Consider the following 19,615-nt stretch of genomic DNA (forward strand, 5'->3'; position numbering starts at 1 on the left):
ATCCCAAAGATGCTCTATTGGGTTGAGATCTGGTGACTGTGGGGGCCATTTTAGTACAGTGAACTCATTGTCATGTTCAAGAAACCAATTTGAAATGATTCGAGCTTTGTGACATGGTGCATTATCCTGCTGGAAGTAGCCATCAGAGGATGGGTACATGGTGGTCATGAAGGGATGAACATGGTCAGAAACAATTCTCAGGTAGCCCGTGGCATTTAAACGATGCCCAATTGGCACTAAGGGGCCTAAAGTGTGCCAAGAAAACATCCCCCACACCATTACACCACCACCACCAGTCTGCACAGTGGTAACAAGACATGATGGATCCATGTTCTCATTCTGTTTACGCCAAATTCTGACTCTACCATTTGAATGTCTCAACAGAAATCGAGACTCATCAGACCAGGCAACATTTTTCCAGTCTTCAACTGTCCAATTTTGGTGAGCTTGTGCAAATTGTAGCCTCTTTTTCCTATTTGTAGTGGAGATGAGTGGTACCCGGTGGGGTCTTCTGCTGTTGTAGCCCATCCGCCTCAAGGTTGTGCGTGTGTGGCTTCACAAATGCTTTGCTGCATACCTTGATTGTAATGAGTGGTTATTTCAGTCAAAGTTGCTCTTCTATCAGCTTGAATCAGTCGGCCCATTCTCCTCTGACCTCTAGCATCAACAAGGCATTTTCGCCCACAGGACTTCCGCATACTGGATGTTATTCCCTTTTCACACCATTCTTTGTAAACCCTAGAAATGGTTGTGCGTGAAAATCCCAGTAACTGAGCAGATTGTGAAATAGTCAGACCGGCCCGTCTGGCACCAACAACCATGCCACGCTCAAAATTGCTTAAATCACCTTTCTTTCCCATTCTGACATTCAGTTTGGAGTTCAGGAGATTGTCTTGACCAGGACCACACCCCTAAATGCATTGAAGCAACTGCCATGTGATTGGTTGATTAGATAATTGCATTAATGAGAAATTGAATAGGTGTTCCTAATAATCCTTTAGGTGAGTGTATATTGTATATAGACAGATATTGAGTGATTATAGGATCTTCAAGTAGTTCAAGTAGCTTTGGAATTGTGAATCATTTTTATACTGTAAGCATTTGGACAGAGTAGAATAACCTCAGTAAACACGGAGGCTCTCTGACCCCTCTCTTAAATCTATCACTGCCTGAAAAGAGGTGTATCAGTACTAGGAAACTGCTGTATACACCACTGATTTTCGGAAGTATCTACAAGTACCACTGAGCGTATACATCAAATTCCACCAACCTAGGATACTTCCGGATTGATACCAGTTCTGTATCTTGCTGAGGGATTCTTCCATGGTACAGCCATGTGTTGCCATGGCAAATAATCCACTCAAGGCCCTTGCAAGGAGACATTCACACCTCAAGAACCATTTGCATTTTACACCTCTGCACAACTCTGCTGTTCTACATTGGTCTTTTATCTCAACATTAATTGGTTGATTTAAAAAAAAAACACTTCCATTGGTCACACTTTTTATTTAGCCCAACCCAAGCCTCATAGCTTAGTGACTTGATTGGTTATTGGGCAGGTATGTAGACGGACTATATACACTCCCCACCCCCACCCCCCACTGTACTATACATCCCCCGCACCGTTTAAAAAATGAGAATAAAATTGATTCAGAACTGTTTTTATTAAAATAAAACCAAACACTAATAAATATACAACGTAAGAATAAGAAAAAACTGAAAATATGGAGAAAAAAATGTGCAAATATGTATGAAGGTACAAGTAAATTAAAAGCAATGACACAATAAAGGGGACATGAACATAATTATAACAATTCCCCTTTATATACAAATATTAAGTGTATAAATTACCCTTTATACACTCAGGGTCTGCATCTGCAAAAGTCGTCTTCAATTCCTCCAGCAGATATGTCATTACTTCCTGGTTATGAGGTGAACTTATTCTGTGTGGAAAGAGAGTAGTGTCATTAATTACATTTAAAATGATTACATAAAAACCCCATACATAGCATATAAAAAAAAAACTGCTTACCCAGTTTGGGGATCATATTTATGCGGGCTGTTTTCTGAATTATGGAGGCGCCTTACAGCTACCTGTAACATTGAATTAAAAACGCCTTAGTAGATACATGCATACATGCATAGGAAACAAAGAATTTTCAAACAACATTGTATAATTCGGACGTGACAAACTATTAAATAAGCTAGGTGCAAGGAACAAAAGTAGATGTGTAGCCAAGCACTAACTTAGGCTAACTTGGCGAGGTATAATTTTCTACTATATTGTCGGCTAACATAAAGCTCAACTTACCGCAATGCCCACGTTATGCACCCTCTTGACTCTTTTAAGCGCATGGCTTGACTTCCTGCGGTCTTTGCTTGCCGAACTTGCGCTCAAGCGCATCAAGACGCTGGATAGTCTCTTTGGGAAGAGCAGTATGTGCAGCCTGCTGCTAATCCCCCCACCCGGCTATGATAACAAAGACAACACCTCTACTTAATAGTTGTTAACATATGAAAGGCTCTTACACCTCACAGCCATCACACCTCATTGCTAGCTGTGAGGATTCCTTGAAACTTCCATCGATTCCTGTATACATCCACATACGTAAGGTATCTAGTTGTTTCACAAAATTTCCTTTTGCATGCTACCTTTCCAAGCACTCTACCTCATACATCTGGCAAACGTAGGGTTTAGTGGAGATTTCCCATACCATATTTGTCCGGATACAGCTCTTTTCATGCAGTGTATGACAACATTGCAGAAGCAATGAGTGGGTAACGGACAGTTCTGGAAAACACGGACAAAGAAACAGAGTAGTTTTTGGGTTAAAATCAAATTGTGTTGTTCGTTTAAGTATATAAATGGTATGTATTGTAAAGGAGGTTATTTCTCTGTGTATATTTGTTAAGAACTGTTAAAAAAAAACCTAACTGTCCACATGGTTTATATCCTATGATATACAGTACCTGATGTCAATAAAGATATGTGGGCCATGAGATGAAAGAGCAAAAAATCATTGTAAGAATACACACAGGGATCAAACCAAATGTCAAAAAGTTATCCAAAAACATAACCTAATACACCATTAAAATTAGAGTCAAAAAATCAAATATGTTTTAAATATCTGGAGTATTTCACTGGTTGCACCTCAAAAAAGGTTTTCACATAAATGCAAAATCTTGGACACTCAATCCAGCATTCAGACATCTTATCACTGTCACAAAGGTGACAGCTTGTGACATGACTGCTGGGTGTAACGCGTTACCAACAAGAGCACATTGCTTACAACAGTGTGACTGCAGAAACATATGAAAGGTGTTACTGGTGATAAGGAAAAAGGTTCACAAGTACAAAGAGGCACAGAAGAGGTACACCATTAATTTTTAAGAAACCAATAACAGGAGTGCAACTAAAACCCAATGAATCAGTGGAGCAAGATAAGGAGCAATCTTGGAGAATGTTTGCAATTGTTCTAGAACAATGCTGCATAGGACAGACAGTAACACCATCATCTGATACTATCGTCATTACTTTAGCTCCACTGCTTGAAGAAGAATTGGACCAGGGAATAACAGCAGCATTGGCCGCAAAACAGAAATCAGCCTTGAGTGTCACAATGGCTGATTTAAATACACACACAGGCATGCACACAAGCACACGCACACACACACAGACCAACTTAGAACTGCCAACTAACATAATTTAAACATCTTTGGGATGCAGGAGGAAAACTGGAGCATGGAAAGAAAACATTCACACACAGGGAGAATTTGAAATGTCCAGAAAAGCATGCGTTTGTGAAGGAACAGCGCTGCCCACTCTATGATGAACTCCACAAGAGAACTTATACTGTTGATGATGGCACCTGTCTAGACATTTACTCCTAGAGATAACTCTTTTAAAAACATCTTGTTTACTAGTGTAACAGTAGTTAGTTTCATGCCACTCCCTGGATAATTTACCTTATAACTGCTCGCTAATAATCTAGTAATGCACTATACCACTGCGGTCGCAGGTTGCCTGATATTGGGTTGCACAGATTCCTGACGCAGAATTGTGTGCAATAGGAAAGGGCTGTGTACGTTTAGTGAAGTGTCTCATGATGGGTCACTGTGGGCAGTTTAAGCAATCAACATTGCTCTACTCTGACTGTTCTGGGTCTCAAAGACATTATGAAGGGAAGGATTGAGTGGCGAGAAAGAAAACGTTTAAGAAACACTGCACTATACTCTAATGCAGACATTACACTTATTATGGATTGCCTAATTCAATGTGTGGACGAGTAGCTTTAATTAAGATTCCCTTCTTAGTAGTAGTATCCATTCATGTTTTCTATTCTTCTTACCCTACGTACACTATACTTACACTAAGGTATTGTGGTAGCTGAAACATTAAGAAACTTTCAGCTTTGGAAATAATGAGAGTGATGAAAATGGGTAAAATTTGATGCTCACTTGTGTGGATGATTTGTCTCCTGGGCTGATCTTTATAGTGAACTACATGGCCTTTAAACTAAATTTCTCTGGGGCTTAACATCACAAATTTAATTGCTATAGAGTGCAGATAAATCATCTTATGGCAGGGAGACTAGATGGCTCTATGAAAATCTGATTCTTCATTTTAGGATGAATTTCCTTAGTTGGTAACAGGTAAATTAGATGCAATATTGAATTTCAAAACAAGCTGGAAACCCTGCTGTCTTGGAACTGCCATGATAATATTTTTGTTATTAATGTTTGATTGTAATAGTTTAACTAACCCTGTTGGCTTTGTGTTTGTTATTTGTAGCACTTGTTATTTAAGAAACTATGTCTGTAATAGTGTGTAAAATCAAATGTTTCTGATCATGGTGCCCACCTTCTCTTTGAGGGCTTTTTCAGAGAATGCCAATAAAGATATTTACTGCAATATGATATATATATATATATATATATATATATATATATATATATATATATATATATATAGTGATAGATGGCCAGGAACCCTGCCCCGCTGGGACACCTGGAGAAAGGACAGACCTGGACAGTTCTTAAACCCTGGAGGACAACGCTTCCGGTACACCAGGAAGGAAGTGCTAATGGACCAGGGAAGGTGTATGCTCAGAGTGCTTCCGGGTGCAAGGGCAGCACTTCCGCCACACTGAGGAGTGCTGCCAGAAGGTCGTCATCATGCACCTGGAGCACAATCCAGGGCAAGATAAAAGGGGCCGCCTCACTCCAATCGAGGAGCGGAGTTGGGTGGAAGAGGATGGAGCTTGAGAGGAGTGGAGGCGGCTGAAAGACCAAGGACTGCGCAAAACCTGTAAATAGTTTGGAAATAGTGTGAAATAAACGTTTGTGTTTTGGACATTGTGGTGTCGTGTCTGTCTGTGGCGAGGCTATCTATAGCTTTACTATAAATATATATATTGTGAAAAAAGACAAGAAGCACGTAAAGGATTTGGGGTTGTGAGCCCCGTATACTGTAACAAAAAGGTCTTTCTTTTCTCCAGACAAAATAGCATGAACAAAATTACAAGACAAAAATGGAGGGTTGGAGGGACACTTTAAAGGGATGGACTGGAAATCAGGTGTGATGGTTGCTGGGAAGGCGTGGTGGTGTATGGGAGATTGACATCATCATAGGGGGACCAGAGGGAAGAAGGGAACCCGGAAGTGCCTTTTTGTTTATACTCCGGGCTGGTTTATGGCGGCGTCACTTTGTCCTTTCTACGAAACAAGAGAGAGAGGTTAGTACGCTGCCTTCGTCCTCTGGCCAGCTGTTCTGCTGTGCGCGTCGGGTCCTTCAACTGCTCCTGATGCGCTCGTACGTGACATGAACCCCCCTCAGCCCAGACCCATTGGGTCGAGCGGACTGAACCGAGAGGTCGTGGACCCGAGAGAGGGCATCAGCATTGGTCTGCAGGCCACCCCAGCGATAAGTGACCGTAAACTTGTAGTGTTGCAAGTCCAAAAACCACCTTGTGACCTGAGAATTCGACTCCCGATGCAGAGCCATCCACTGGAGAGTGGCATGGTCCGTTACCAAGGTGAACTCACGACCCAGGAGGTAGTACTGCAGATATGTTACCGCCCACTTGATGGCCAAGGCCTCCCACTCGACCGCTGCATATTTGGTTTCCCGGTCCAGCAGTTTCCGGCTCAGGTACATGACGGTGTGTTCGGCACCATCGATACTCTGGCTCAACGGCGCCAAGGCCTGTGTCCGAAGCATCGGTCTGGAGGAGAAAGGGATGAGAAAAGTCAGGCGTTCTCAAAACAGGTGCCGAGCTAAGGGCCGTTTTTAAGTCACTGAATGCTCCTTTCGCTTCGCTATTCCACACCCCATGAAAAGGGGCCCGCTTCTTTGTCAAGGGCGCTGCCCTCTCGGAAAAATGAGGCACAAACTGGCGCTAATACCCCGCTAATCCCAGGAAGGCCTGCACCTACTTCTTGACCACCGAACGGGGCCATTCCAGGATGTCTTTCACTTTAGTACACTGTGGCTTCACCAGGCCTCCCCCTACCAGGTAACCCGAGTACTTGGCCACGCTCAATCCAAAATAACACTTCCGGGGATTGATGCAGGGGCTGGCTTTCGCTAGCGTCAGGAGGACGGCGTAAACCTGCAATACATGCTCCTCCCAGGTGCTGGAAAAAATTACCATGTCATCCAGGTAGGCAGCAAAATAGGACTGGTAACACTCTGTCTACCAGACGCTGGAAGGTCGCTGGCGCCCCGTGCAATCCAAATGTGAGAACCTTGTATTGCCAGTGTTCACTAGGGGTGCTGAAAGCTGAAAGTTTCTGCTGTTGTTACGGGCCTGCGCTGCTTGAGCCCTAGACACATGTTCCTTTAGGAGGGGCCTAATTTTCTCTAGCCTATCGCATAACTGCACGATATGTTCTAGGATAGTAGTGGAGGGAAGTGCCTCTCCTTCCCAGCCCTCTTTTAATACATCCAAAATACCCCAAGGTTGCCGTCCGTATAGAAGCTCAAAAGGGGAAAACCCGGTGGAAGCTTGAGGCACCTCCCGATAAGCGAAAAGCACCAAGGGTAAAAGATGGTCCCAGTTCCGACCGTCCACGCTGACTACCTTGCGGAGCAGCTGTTTCAGGGTCTGATTGAAATGCTCCACCAACCCATCAGTCTGTGGGTGGTAAACAGACGTGCTGAGATGCTTAATGCGGAGCAACTTGGCAACCTCCCTGAAGTCCATTGGCTCTTGATTCAGGGGACAGGAGCTGACGATGTGCCCCACCTCACCACACTTGAAGCAGCGTGGCGCGGAGGGGGCTCTGTCGCTTGGTTTAGCCGGAGCCTCCGGACCACGGCAGGTGGCTTCTGGCATGGCCACTCGTCCCTGTCGGAGCCTGCGAGCTGGCTTCTCCGCCTCCCCGAGTTGGTTTACCGCCAGCTGGCGCTCGAGTACCTCCAGAGGCCGTCCATATTTTTGAATGGATGTCTCCGGACCTGCTGGGTGAGATAATCCGGTACGGCATAAATAAACGCCTTGCATACGACCAGCTCGACTACCTGTCGAGCCTGGTTGACGTCTGGCCGAAGCCAGCGCCCGATCTTTCCCCAGAACTTGAAGGCCTGTGCCCGAGACGGGCCATTGGGGCCAAATTGCCAATGTCGCCACTTCTTCGCCTGCTGGTGGGAGGTTACGCCGTAGCGCTTGTAGATCTCTGCCTTCAGGAGTGTGTACTGGGCGGCTTCCTCCTCAGGGAGGTCGTGATAGGCCCGCTGCGCCAGGCCCTTCAGGTACGGAGCCAAAATAGTGGCCCACTCCACACGCGGCCACTGATTCCGCGTGGCCATTCTCTCGAAGATTGCGAGGTACGACTCAATGTCGTCTGCCTCGGACAGTGGAAGAATAGGAGGAGGCGGCAGCCGCATGGGCTCCGGCTTTACCAGTTCTGCTGCGGCAAGTCGTCTCCTCACATCAGCAAGCTACGCCTTGTGGTGGCGTGTTCCACCTTGAGTGCTTGTACCTCGGAGGCCAAGGTGTTCAGCACCGTGTTGAGGTCCTGTCCTTCTGTCATCTTGTTCGGGTTTGTCCTTATCCAAACGACTATGCCACTGTGAGTAAAAGACAAGAAGCACATAAAGGGTTTGGGGTTATGAGCCTCATATACTGTAACAAAAAGGTCTTTCTTTTCTCCAGACAAAATAGCATGAGAGAAATTACAAGACAAAAATGGAGGGTTGGAGGGACACTTTAAAGGGATGGACCGGAAATCAGGCGTGATGGTTGCTGGGAAGGCATGGTGGTGTATGGGAGAATGACGTCATCATAGGGGAACAAGAGGGAAGAAGGGAACCCGGAAGTGCCGTTCTGTTTATACTCCGGGCTGGTTTATGGCGGCGTTGCTTCGTCCTTCCTATGAAACAAGAGAGAGAGAGGTTAGTACGCTGCCTTCGTCCCCTGGCCGGCTGTTCCGTGGCGCGCGTTGGGTCGTTCAACTGCTCCCGATGTGCTCATGCATGACAATATATATATATATATATACATAACACAATATAGTGTATATATTTATATTTACTACAATTTGATTACTATAACCTAACCTTTCTTATCCTGTTTATTCCATCAAAGAATCATAATGGATCAAAACCTATTATGATATCATCTGTCCTTAGTCGTAGTGGTGGGCTCTGTGTGCATGAGAACTTTCAGCCATTGAATGATTATTCAGAAGTACAATTCATATAATGTAGCAATGAGGAATAAGAAACACAGGTGTTTTGGAACTTGGAAACAGAGAGGAATGTCTGTCTACTGTTTTGTATTTTATGTGTCAGGCAGAATACCAAATTTATATGCCCAGCAATTTTCAGTCTTGTAAATTGGCATTGTCCAACATTGAGATATGCAACCATATTTGGCAGGTCTGACATACCCTTAAACTAGAAGTCGTATGAAATTAATGATTATTTACTTCTATTCTGTGGAATGAAAGAGGAAGACGGTAGGTAAATATTTTTGTTTGCCAGATGAAAACTTTTGCCTGGTAACTGACTAAAACCAATCTTAAAAAAGCCACCCTATTATTTGGTTAAGCAATCCTAATGTTTCATTATTGTAGCAAATTTTAGTAAAACATCTAGTATTTATCCTGAGTATCCAAGTGTTCTGCTAAACAGTAAAATTTCCTTCTGCAAAGGTAAAGAGCTGAATGACATGACTTTGAGCTGATGTGTCATTTTTATTTGTATTGTTTACAGGGGCAGATGCTAATATAATTAAAATAAAACCTTCCATGCCTGAGAGGAGGTGGAGGAGAACTGAATAAAATTCTCCAATTTCCACTTTCATTGTTAAAGTATCTCCACAAAAAGCAGTGTAATGGAACTAATATAGAAGAAAGGAAAATATGAGCATTGGTTTGCTAGCTGAAGGTAGCTTGGACACAATCACGGGCAGAACATTATTATCAAATACAGGCAAACACAAGCTGTTTGTGTGAAAATAGACTTATTTCTGCAGGTGTAACATGAAAACGAAAGTTGACATACATTGAACAAAATTAATATACTGGCATTACTAAACTTTCAGCTAATATACCAAGGTGTTGATCTTGTAATCTATCACATTTCCAGCAATATAAACATTAACTGTGTGAATTTAACAATCATTATTGTCTAGATCATTTACCTGTTTACTTAATTTTCAAAGCCCATCTTTGCCACTACATAGTTAAGCAAAGCCAAACTTTTTCCAAAAAACATCAGGCAGAAGATAAAAATAAATTCTTGATGGGGATTGAGTCCATCACAAGGGACATTATTTATTGGACATAATATATCTGAAAATAGAGGAATGCAGAGATGCAATGCTGAGGCTTTAATAAATTGACTGTGATGCCCCGGCCCCACAGCCACAGGTATTTTCCCTTATCAGGGGCATTTATATTCATAACCAAGAATAGACCAAGGTGAGTGAGCAAAATGACACTATAGAATGAGAAGAATGTCAGTCTTTATTTTAAAATGGGCAATCAACATGTACATATTGTGCAAACAATGCAATAAATATATAAGTCAATAATTAAATGAATAATCCTAAGTTGAAAATCGTGCCTCAAAACCAATACATGTCTCTGGAATGTTAAATAAGAAAAAAGGCAAAGAGGTAAAACCCTTTTACCTCGTAATTTCTTCCTTTGCTCTTGCAGTCCTTGTCAGGTCATTGGCAGTCTGAGATGGCAGAGCATGCCACATCCCTGGCCCACTACACAGCCCTAAACCACTGTCATTTTCTGTAGCTCACATGGCGCCTTCATCTTCTTTGGATGTAGCTGCGTCTTACCTCTCACACAGCACAGCCTGCCGAATCCCTGGTGCATCACACAGACATGAACCGCTGATGACTAGATCCTAAAGCTTCTTGTCCCTCCACGGATGCGAACGTGTCTTGCTTCTCCCTCCATCTTGACATTCCATGGTCTCTTGTACTATGCTGCCTGCTCCATCACCAGATGGGATCGCATTCATAAAACCGGAACCTCTAAGCAGCCCTTGGTCTTGCTCTCTCTTAGGCTGTCAGTTCGACTGATGATGCCCTTTCTCATCCTCTACACCAATGTCTCTCTGTCTACTGATCGCTATGCTCCACACAAAAACAACTCCTCTTTCTGCACTAACCCTGATTACAGTGTCACCTCATGATGACTAACAATTAAACCAGGGCACTCACTCATGTGTACACCTAGTACCAGCATGAGTAAAAACGGATTGCACTAAAATCAATTAAAAGCAAAAATAAATTAAATATTTATTACATTGACTGTCCAACAATTACCACACAGACTGTAAAGAAGGATATAGTACATTAAACACTAGAGCAGAAAGAAGGGCTGGCCAGCATTTATTAATTATGAGTATGAGATATCTATCATAAAGCCACAAATAAATGTATTGAAGCATTTATATTTGATTATTTGTGTTTATATTTTAAAACTTTAATTCTTCTGCTCAATCTTCACATGACCATTAGAGATGGATCAGGCCAGTCTAAAGCTCGTTATTAACATAAAATTTACATCTTTTGAATATTATAATAAACTAGAACAGTGACATTTTTGGCAGAAAAATTCTGGTGTAGCCGTACTAGAATTTTCCTTTGTGTGTGCAGATTTCTCTAACATTAAAATTAATCTAACTAACTAATAGCATCTATCTCTCTTTTACTAATGAGCAGCGAAACATGCAAGTTCACACAATGTTTGCGCCACAAGAAAACTGATCAAACAACAGGGCCCTGGTGCCTCACCTGTCTTGACTGGCATCACATTAATTGTGATACCATTTGATATTGTCATTTGACACAATACGGCCACATAGATTTAAATGTTAGGGAAACTGAGAGCCTTGTCACCACCTGCTGACCAGAAAAATATATTGGCTATGGACAGTCTAAACTAAAACAGTGACAAGTTTAGAACTGAATGGCTTATTAGAATGTAAAAAGCACCTACGGTACTACGATAGCCAGTTCTGTCTGTATGTCCTCACGAAACAACTCATTTTTGAATGGACTGATCTTGTTGGAATTTGGCACACATATTCTTTGAGGAAATGTGTCAAGATGGTTCACTTTTTATTGAGATATCTTAAAGTGTGCTATTCAAAGTTTTGAAAATTCAAAATCTCTCACTGAAAAGCAGAGGCATATTATGCAAACTTCTCTAACTTTAAAAAGAGAAACATTACATGTGACTTAAACTATTAGCTTACTGTGTCAAATGTACCTTGAGAGAGGGTACTACTTTTGTACAATTTACAGTACACCCCCAAAATTCATGGGGGTTATGTTCCTAGAGCACCCGCGAATTGTGAAAAACTGCACATTTTGGATGTGGTTTAAAAAATGTCTATTTTCATAGTTTAAACCCTAAACATGTCCCCCACAACACTTTAATTTCATTTTAAACTCAGCTTAATACATTACCTAAAAAAAAGAATGTAAAGGTAAACCCGTATACTATACAGTACTGTACTACTATGTCTCCCTCAGTGATAAAACGTAAAATTCAGATGTTACCGATATATGTACCGCTATATACAAGCAAGTTTTCTTTGGTATGCACTGTCATTTTCTTTGTTATAAGTAGGGTAAATAAGTAATAATTTCATTGAATTTAATAAAAATACAGTAAAATGTACGGGTACTCACCAATAATGAATAATATTGATGATGATGATGAATTAGCTGTGCGGTATGATACAGAGGATTCACAGCTCCTCAAATGGCGCCTCTTCTTCAGGCGCTACAAGAGGAGTTGTATCTTTGGACGGGTCTTATTCTGGTGAGGTTTCCTACTTGCTTTTCTTCATAGGTTTTTGGAACATTGTGATGGGATGTTGATATCGTTGTTTCTTCATGGTGGCGAGGGGCATTTTATATGTCTGGATGGCAGCATCAATGCCATTATTAACTTTGAGAGCCTGAACCATATAGGGATCCCATGCTTTAATCATCCCTTGCAACTCTTTTTTATGTAGCGTACAATGCTTTTGTTGATGCCATAATGGCTCACTACTATGGCATAACTTTTTTGTTCCTGGAGCAAATTCAGTAGTTCAGCCTTCTCCTGGAGTATCTTAAACCTCTTCTGGAACTTAGGCTCATTGCCAGAAGCCTTTGAAGGTGCAGGGTGTTTTGGGGATTTAAGAAAAACAAAATGCAAAAAATGAGAACATTCAGCCGGAGATGCGTCACGGGGCAGCAGTCAATCAGAAGCAAGGAGAAATGAATAATGCCCTCAGATTGGCTACTTTCACCATCCCAAGCTACATTTTTCTCTACGGTTGCTTCCTGCCCTATCTACAGTACAGTACTGCCACGAAAAAAGCCATAAAAAATTGAGGAGGATATTTGCAGTTTCTGCTAACAAGTTACATAGGTTCTAAGGAAAAATCTGCGAACAACCGAGACCACAAACTCTGAACCGCAACTTTGCAGAAGTCTACTGTACTCTTTTACTAGTCTGACAGCCACTCAGATCCCCAGTACGAGAGAACTCTGGGGGAGGCGCACACAAGATGCTCGTACATCAGCTTCCGTCTTCTTCTGCTTGAGATAAGTTAATTGTAAACCATAAAAAAGTCTCATGCCTGGAAATGAATGGAAGAGGAACATAATTATGTAAGTAATACATGCATACACAGACAGGGCATACAGACACCTGAGGGTGTCCATCCACCTAAATTGGAATGACAATTTGTATTTCCCTTTGAAGTGCAAGTGTGACAACCTTACAGAGTTCTTCCCTTGCTCCATATCCCTTCCCTTCTTTGGCATGTGTTTCCCATTTCAGCTTAGCCCCTAGCACATGTACCTACAGTACATTTAGTAATTGCAATCTTACTTGAAATTTGAAAAATCACAAACAATATAGACATTGCTGAGGAAAACATTTGTAAGGATGGGCTTCTAAAGGGATCTGTGTTAAATTTATTATGAAGCGAAAGAGAAAGGATTGAAGCAGGCTCAGTTAAAAGTAGGACTGGGCTGTTGTGCTGAATTTAAAAGGTATTGTTCATTACTTTAGAAAACTTTTTAAAGAAATTCTAGTGTCCTTCCAGACTGTGTTCATAAAAAGAATAAAAGTCAAGACAGTATACAGCAACAGCGCTTTCATATTCCAGGTATAAAGCCATACATTCAGCAATAGCATTTGCCAATACACTGTACTGTATTGCAGATATGAAATCTAAAAATTCAAGGCTACAAAACCAAAGCTTTTTTAAACAAAAAAAAAAACTCTGACTATGGATGAAAACATAGTGTCTAAAACATTGATGCAGAAAGGTGTGCTGGCCATGCATTTTTAAAGATGAGATGGAGATACATATTACAAAGTCCAGAATACTATACTTGATTGTACAGATTTCCTTTAATATAGTAAATATTTTGCCTCACCTTCCAAATGATGTCTTGATCTTTTATAACTAACGCATATAACTTGAATAGCACACAAATCTATGTTAATTCAACTTAGGCACAATATAAAATAATGTGTAGACATGGAAACACAAGGCTGAGGAACACATGCTTCACAATATAGTTAGTGTTCTCGCTTCTGTGCTGTATGTTGAAGAGTGCAATTATTCCTTTTCCTTGCTCTGTCTTTTTAAAGATGTTTTGAGTCTTAGGTTTCCTCCCGTAGGAGTTAGTCTTTTAGTAGGCTGACAAAAGGATTGAAAGCATAGGATGATTGCAAACTGGTTATTAATGCTGGAACAGAATTGCTACAAATGAGCATTTAAAGTCTTCACTGAGTAATATGATAGCTTCTCGGTTATATGGGAGGTAAAAAATGAGAAGCATCAAAGCAACTTTCTTTTTTTTCTGACCACAGTTTGGTAATTGCAATGTAACACTGTCTGCCTCTTTGAGTTGTCAGCAGGAGCGGCAGTCAGCTCAGATTTCCCCTTCATTTCTTCATATCGTTCCCTACTGCTCTATAAAGCAGGCATTAACTGGGTAGAAATGATAGTTGGCTTCCCTCCATGTGAACATGACAACCCACCAACAGCTTTTACTTCACATGTATGCATGAGAGGAATTCACCAAAGTACAGATCACTACTGTTTTACTAATCTGTATTATTTATTTGGTTTGGGATAATAGAACATACGTAGGTGTCATTCCAACATGGAATTCATTTAGTAAGCGCTCGAAACAGAGCCAAATGATATTATTAATTTAACATAACATCCTCAAATGCCCAACCCCTGACATAACCTCACAGACATAAGTCCAGTTTAAATAAAACTGGTTTATTATACAACCCTCTTCCACAAAGGTTCTAATAAAGTATTAAATACAATTCTCTTTTTTTCTCCTCCTCTACACCTCCCAGGCAAACTTTGTCCACTTCCACCCAACTCTGATTCACTTGGATGAGGTTGAGCATCTTCCTTCATCAAGGACCCGGGAGTAGTTCTAGTGCTAGGGCATAGCCCGATGAAAGTACTTCCGGGTCACACAGAAGTCTCACAAAGCAAGGATGAGGAATCCCTGTAGCACCCCTCACGGAACCCAAACAGGCTTTACTAAGAAACTGCAATATCCAGTGTGCCTTGAAGGTATCCACAGAGGTGACATCGCCCAAGGATGTTATCTCCCATTGTATTATGGGAGCCCATAGTCCTACCAGGTTGTCTCCTCTGTCCTTCCATTATGTTGTTTTTTAGGCTAGGTATTATCCCAGAGTTCAACCCTGCTGGGACACCACCAGTTTCCCCACTCTGGCATTGGCAACCTTGCCCTATTTCTTGTGATAGCATAGGGTTCGCATCCTGTCCACTTAAGGAATCATACTCCATCATGGTCAGCTTGCCCACCCATGTGTGTCATTCATCATAGTACTTAATCCAATTTAAAAATACAGAGAGCTACAATCAAGCCCAGCACCACCAAAAATGGGAACCAAATCTGAATGCAGAGCCATGCCATCACTGGCTAGATTCACATCCACCTTTATGACAATATAATGTTAGAAATGATCCTAACATGCATTTTGGGATATAAGAAAATCCCAGATATAGAGAGAACACGTAAGAACATTTTTCATGCAGTCAAGGTTACTTACAAAAACTTCTAATGATGGAAGCTTCTAAGAGAACAAGCATAATCCTTCTTGTCAATGTAGATGTACTGTTTTAATTCTAAGTACATAGTGAATGAATTATAAGGATGAGAGTTTCATGGATCATAAAATAAAGTATGGCTTATCACTAAAAAATACCATTCCTCTACAACCTAAAGCAACTACACTGCATATAATATAACTATAACAAAAAAATGTTCATTATTTAAAAAATAAGGTTAATTTTATTAGCATCTGAGATGTGTCCTATACTCAAGAAGACAAACAAAATTATTTCACTTCCTTTATGAGCTAACAATGATGAAGTGCAGTAAATAGTCTGGTTTAATATTCTTGCAAAAAATAGACCTATACACATGCATGTTTCAAATAAAACACAAATCTTATTCTGCATGAAGTGAGACAAATCAAGAGTTTAAAAAGTCTAAGAAAGTGGCTTATACATTTCAGTTCAATAAATCATTGTGAATGGGAAACTTCAGGAATGACTCACACTGCATCCTGACATCATTGAACAGTGTGAGACCTGCAATCAACTCCACTTAGATTGACATTCTTTAGTTCTTAGAGTTATATGATCCAACCTTTTTTCTGAATTTATGACCCTCGGTATAGCATTTCAGAATTAGGTCTACTGTAAGGTAGTAAAGTAATCATTTAAATATAATGACAGTAAAAGACTCACGCATCCTTCTAAACTCATTTTCTATTGCAGAATTATTGTGAACCACTGTCTATCCTGATAGGAATCATGGATGGGATACCACGGTGTACATTCATTCACTCATATTCATTCATGCTAAGCAATTTGCAATCCCCAGGTAAAACAGCATGTATGCCTTAGAGATGTGTGAGAAAATATATGTGAGCATAAGGTAAATATGCATAATCCACAAAATGAAATCCAGTTATCTTAAAATATCTGGCAGAAGCATTGACTGTTGGGCTACTGTGCTATTCATGCAAGATTGAACTCATTATTATTATAAAATGTAATAATTTATTCTTCTGTCAAAATCTGACCGTTTTTATAGTGTCTCAATTTCCCTTTCTGTAAAAATAAGAAGATATTAAAGAAGGCTGAACAACCTTCACAATGCTACCAAATTCTCCAAAGTGCTTATTCCTCAAGGAATTCTGTATCATTGTGCAATGCACAATGTGTGCAGGCTCAACATTCCTCATGTAATATGATGATGAGTTATAAAATATACTTAAAAACCTTTTTTGATGTATTTTAAATTACATTCTCATTCAACTTTGACCACATATTTAAACTCCATTATATTCAATCAACTGAGCTTTGCTATATAGGTTGCTTAGAGTATGTTTTTACTGTAGAATTACATTTCCAAGTGTAGTCTTCTCAACTGAAGGAATGTCATAAAGAGGCTTTGAGGGTTTTGAACCTGTTGTTTAATGTAAACAAGAAAAATAAATATTTTTTCATTGTTCATTATTATTTCTGTTAGCCTCCCATTCTGTTAAGTTCTGCTAGACTTGAACGGGCTGAAAATATGCTGTTTTGTCATGTCATTTGTAGGTGAGGTCTGGTCTGGGCTGGGACTGAAGATATTTGAAGGTGGTGCCAGAAGTTGTCATGCCAGTTTAACATCTACTAGAAAAGAGTGTGTTTTATGAAGGGCTAAATGCAGAGGAAACATCAGGAGTGAATGGAGTGGAGGTGTCATATGTTTCCATAAATTGCTTCAGGGCATCCAAGCACATATATGGTGAGAATTTTCTGATACTCTAATAAAAAAGTTTAAGTTTCTCTTTAAATGTTTAGTGATGGTTCACTGGAGTAACAACTCCAGGGCCTGCTAAAATGAGCTTTAATTTGCTGTTCTTGAGTCCACCTCTAACTGTACAAGTGATAGCAGGGCAAGTCCAACAGTCACTTTGTGAAGAGTTATAAAGCCATACAACTTGGCCAGAGCTTAAGTGCATCTGGTGTCAAGAAGCCTGTAGTGAGCTAGAGCTCAACTGTCAGAACAGAGAGAAGCCTGTGTGTTAATGGAAGCACGGAGGGTGGGATGTGGAACAAACCACCCCACTGATTTGATGTGTTAGCCAATAATTTGGATTTGATACCTGGATGGTGCTCGTACCAACTCCAAATTATTGGCTCATTGGTAAGGGCCCTACGAAATTAAGGAACGGAAAGGACTCGTTGATTATTTAGTTAAACAACTTAATCGTCGACCGAGTGAGAGGTTATATCATATTAACTTGCTGAAACCATGGAAGGACAGAGAGGCAGCGCTTCCCTCTGGTCAGCCCCGCTCCCTTTTTGTAGAATACCAACCCCTTAATTTCGGTCCTAATTTGTCATGGAGTCAACGATAAGAGTTAGAGAATACTATCTTGTCCATTCTGGAAGAGGTAAGCGAGCAACCAGGTCGTACTATGCTGATTGAGCATGACATAGTCACTGACCCGGGTGTGATTGTCTGACAACACCCCTATAGGCTTTCTGAAGCAAAGAAAGCTGAAGTCGAGCTGGAAATAAGGCGAATGCTAGAAATAGGCATTATTGAAGAAAGCTATAGCCCATGGTCTAGTCCAATCATCTTAGTTCCTAAACCTGATGGTTCGTGGAGGTTCTGTAATGACTTCCGACAACTCAATCAGGTTTCAAAATTTGATGCGTATCCCATGCCTCGTGTGGATGATCTCCTAGAGAAGTTGGGAAATGCTCAGTTTCTAACTACACTTGATATGACGAAAGGGTATTGGCAAATTCCCTTAAAGGACTCCACTAAAGAAAAAAACGCCTTTAGTACTCCTAGTAGACACTGGCAATACAAGGTTCTCCCATTTGGTTTGCACAGGGCACCAGTGACCTTTCAACGTCTGGTGGATACACTGTTACAGCCCCACAATTCCTATAGTGCCACCTACTTGGATAACATTGCTATCTATTCGGGCACCTGGGAGGAACTTGTAATGCATGTGTTGGCCAACCTGACTACTCTAGCTCAAGCAGGACTCTGGATCAATCCAAAGAAATGTTTGTTTGGACTGAACGAAGCCAAATATTTAGGCTATCTAGTAGGTGGTGGTACGGTTCAACCACAGTGCTCCAAAATCAATGCCATTATCAAATGGCCCCGTCCAATTACTTAGAGGCAGGTTCAAGCTTTCTTGGGTTTGGTTTGTTACTACCGTCATTTTGTTCCTCGTTTTTCCGAGAGGGCTACGCCTCTTACTAATTTAACAAAGGAAAGGGCTCCTCTTAAAGTGGTATGGGACGACAATACTGAACCCACATTTTGTGACTTGAGGTTGGCTCTAACGTCAGCACCTGCATTGAGATCTCCTAACTTTTCTTATTCTTTTGTTCTCCAGACCGATACATCGGACACTGGATTGGGTGCCGTGCTGAGCCAATGCATCGATGGTGCTGAACACCCCGTATTATACCTAAGCCAGAAACTGTTGGACAGGGAGACGAGATATGCAGCGGTGGAAAGAGAGGCTTTGGCGATCAAGTGGGCTGTGACCCAACTTCGGTACTACTTGTTGGGCTGTGAGTTTACTCTGGTTACGAACCATACCACTTTACAGTGGATAGCGCAGAATCGTGTGTCGAATCCACGGGTCACCAGGTGGTTTCTGGAACTGCAATTTTACAGGTTCCAGGTCACTTATCGTCGGGGTTCTCTTCAAGTCAACGCTGATGCTCTCTCTCAAACCTTCGACCTCCCGGTGCAGGCCGCCCGGCCCGATGGGTCTGGGCTGAGGGGGAGGCCATGTCACACATGTGCGCTTAGCCAACAAACCCAGAGGTGAGCAATTTATCAACATATAGGGGTTTTTTTATGGTACTGATGCCTCTCTTTCTGATATTTTAAAAACAAAGAAGACCAATAATCCAAACTTTCCTACAATAACCCACATCCCAGAAAATGGCTCATCCACTTCCTCATTCCTCATGACGTAACTTCCGGCCTCCAATGATGATGTCACTTCCGGTCCACCCACAATTACATCATTTCCTCTG

This window comes from Polypterus senegalus, chromosome 10, assembly GCF_016835505.1.
Source record: "Polypterus senegalus isolate Bchr_013 chromosome 10, ASM1683550v1, whole genome shotgun sequence".
In the NCBI taxonomy this organism is placed as follows: domain Eukaryota; kingdom Metazoa; phylum Chordata; class Cladistia; order Polypteriformes; family Polypteridae; genus Polypterus; species Polypterus senegalus.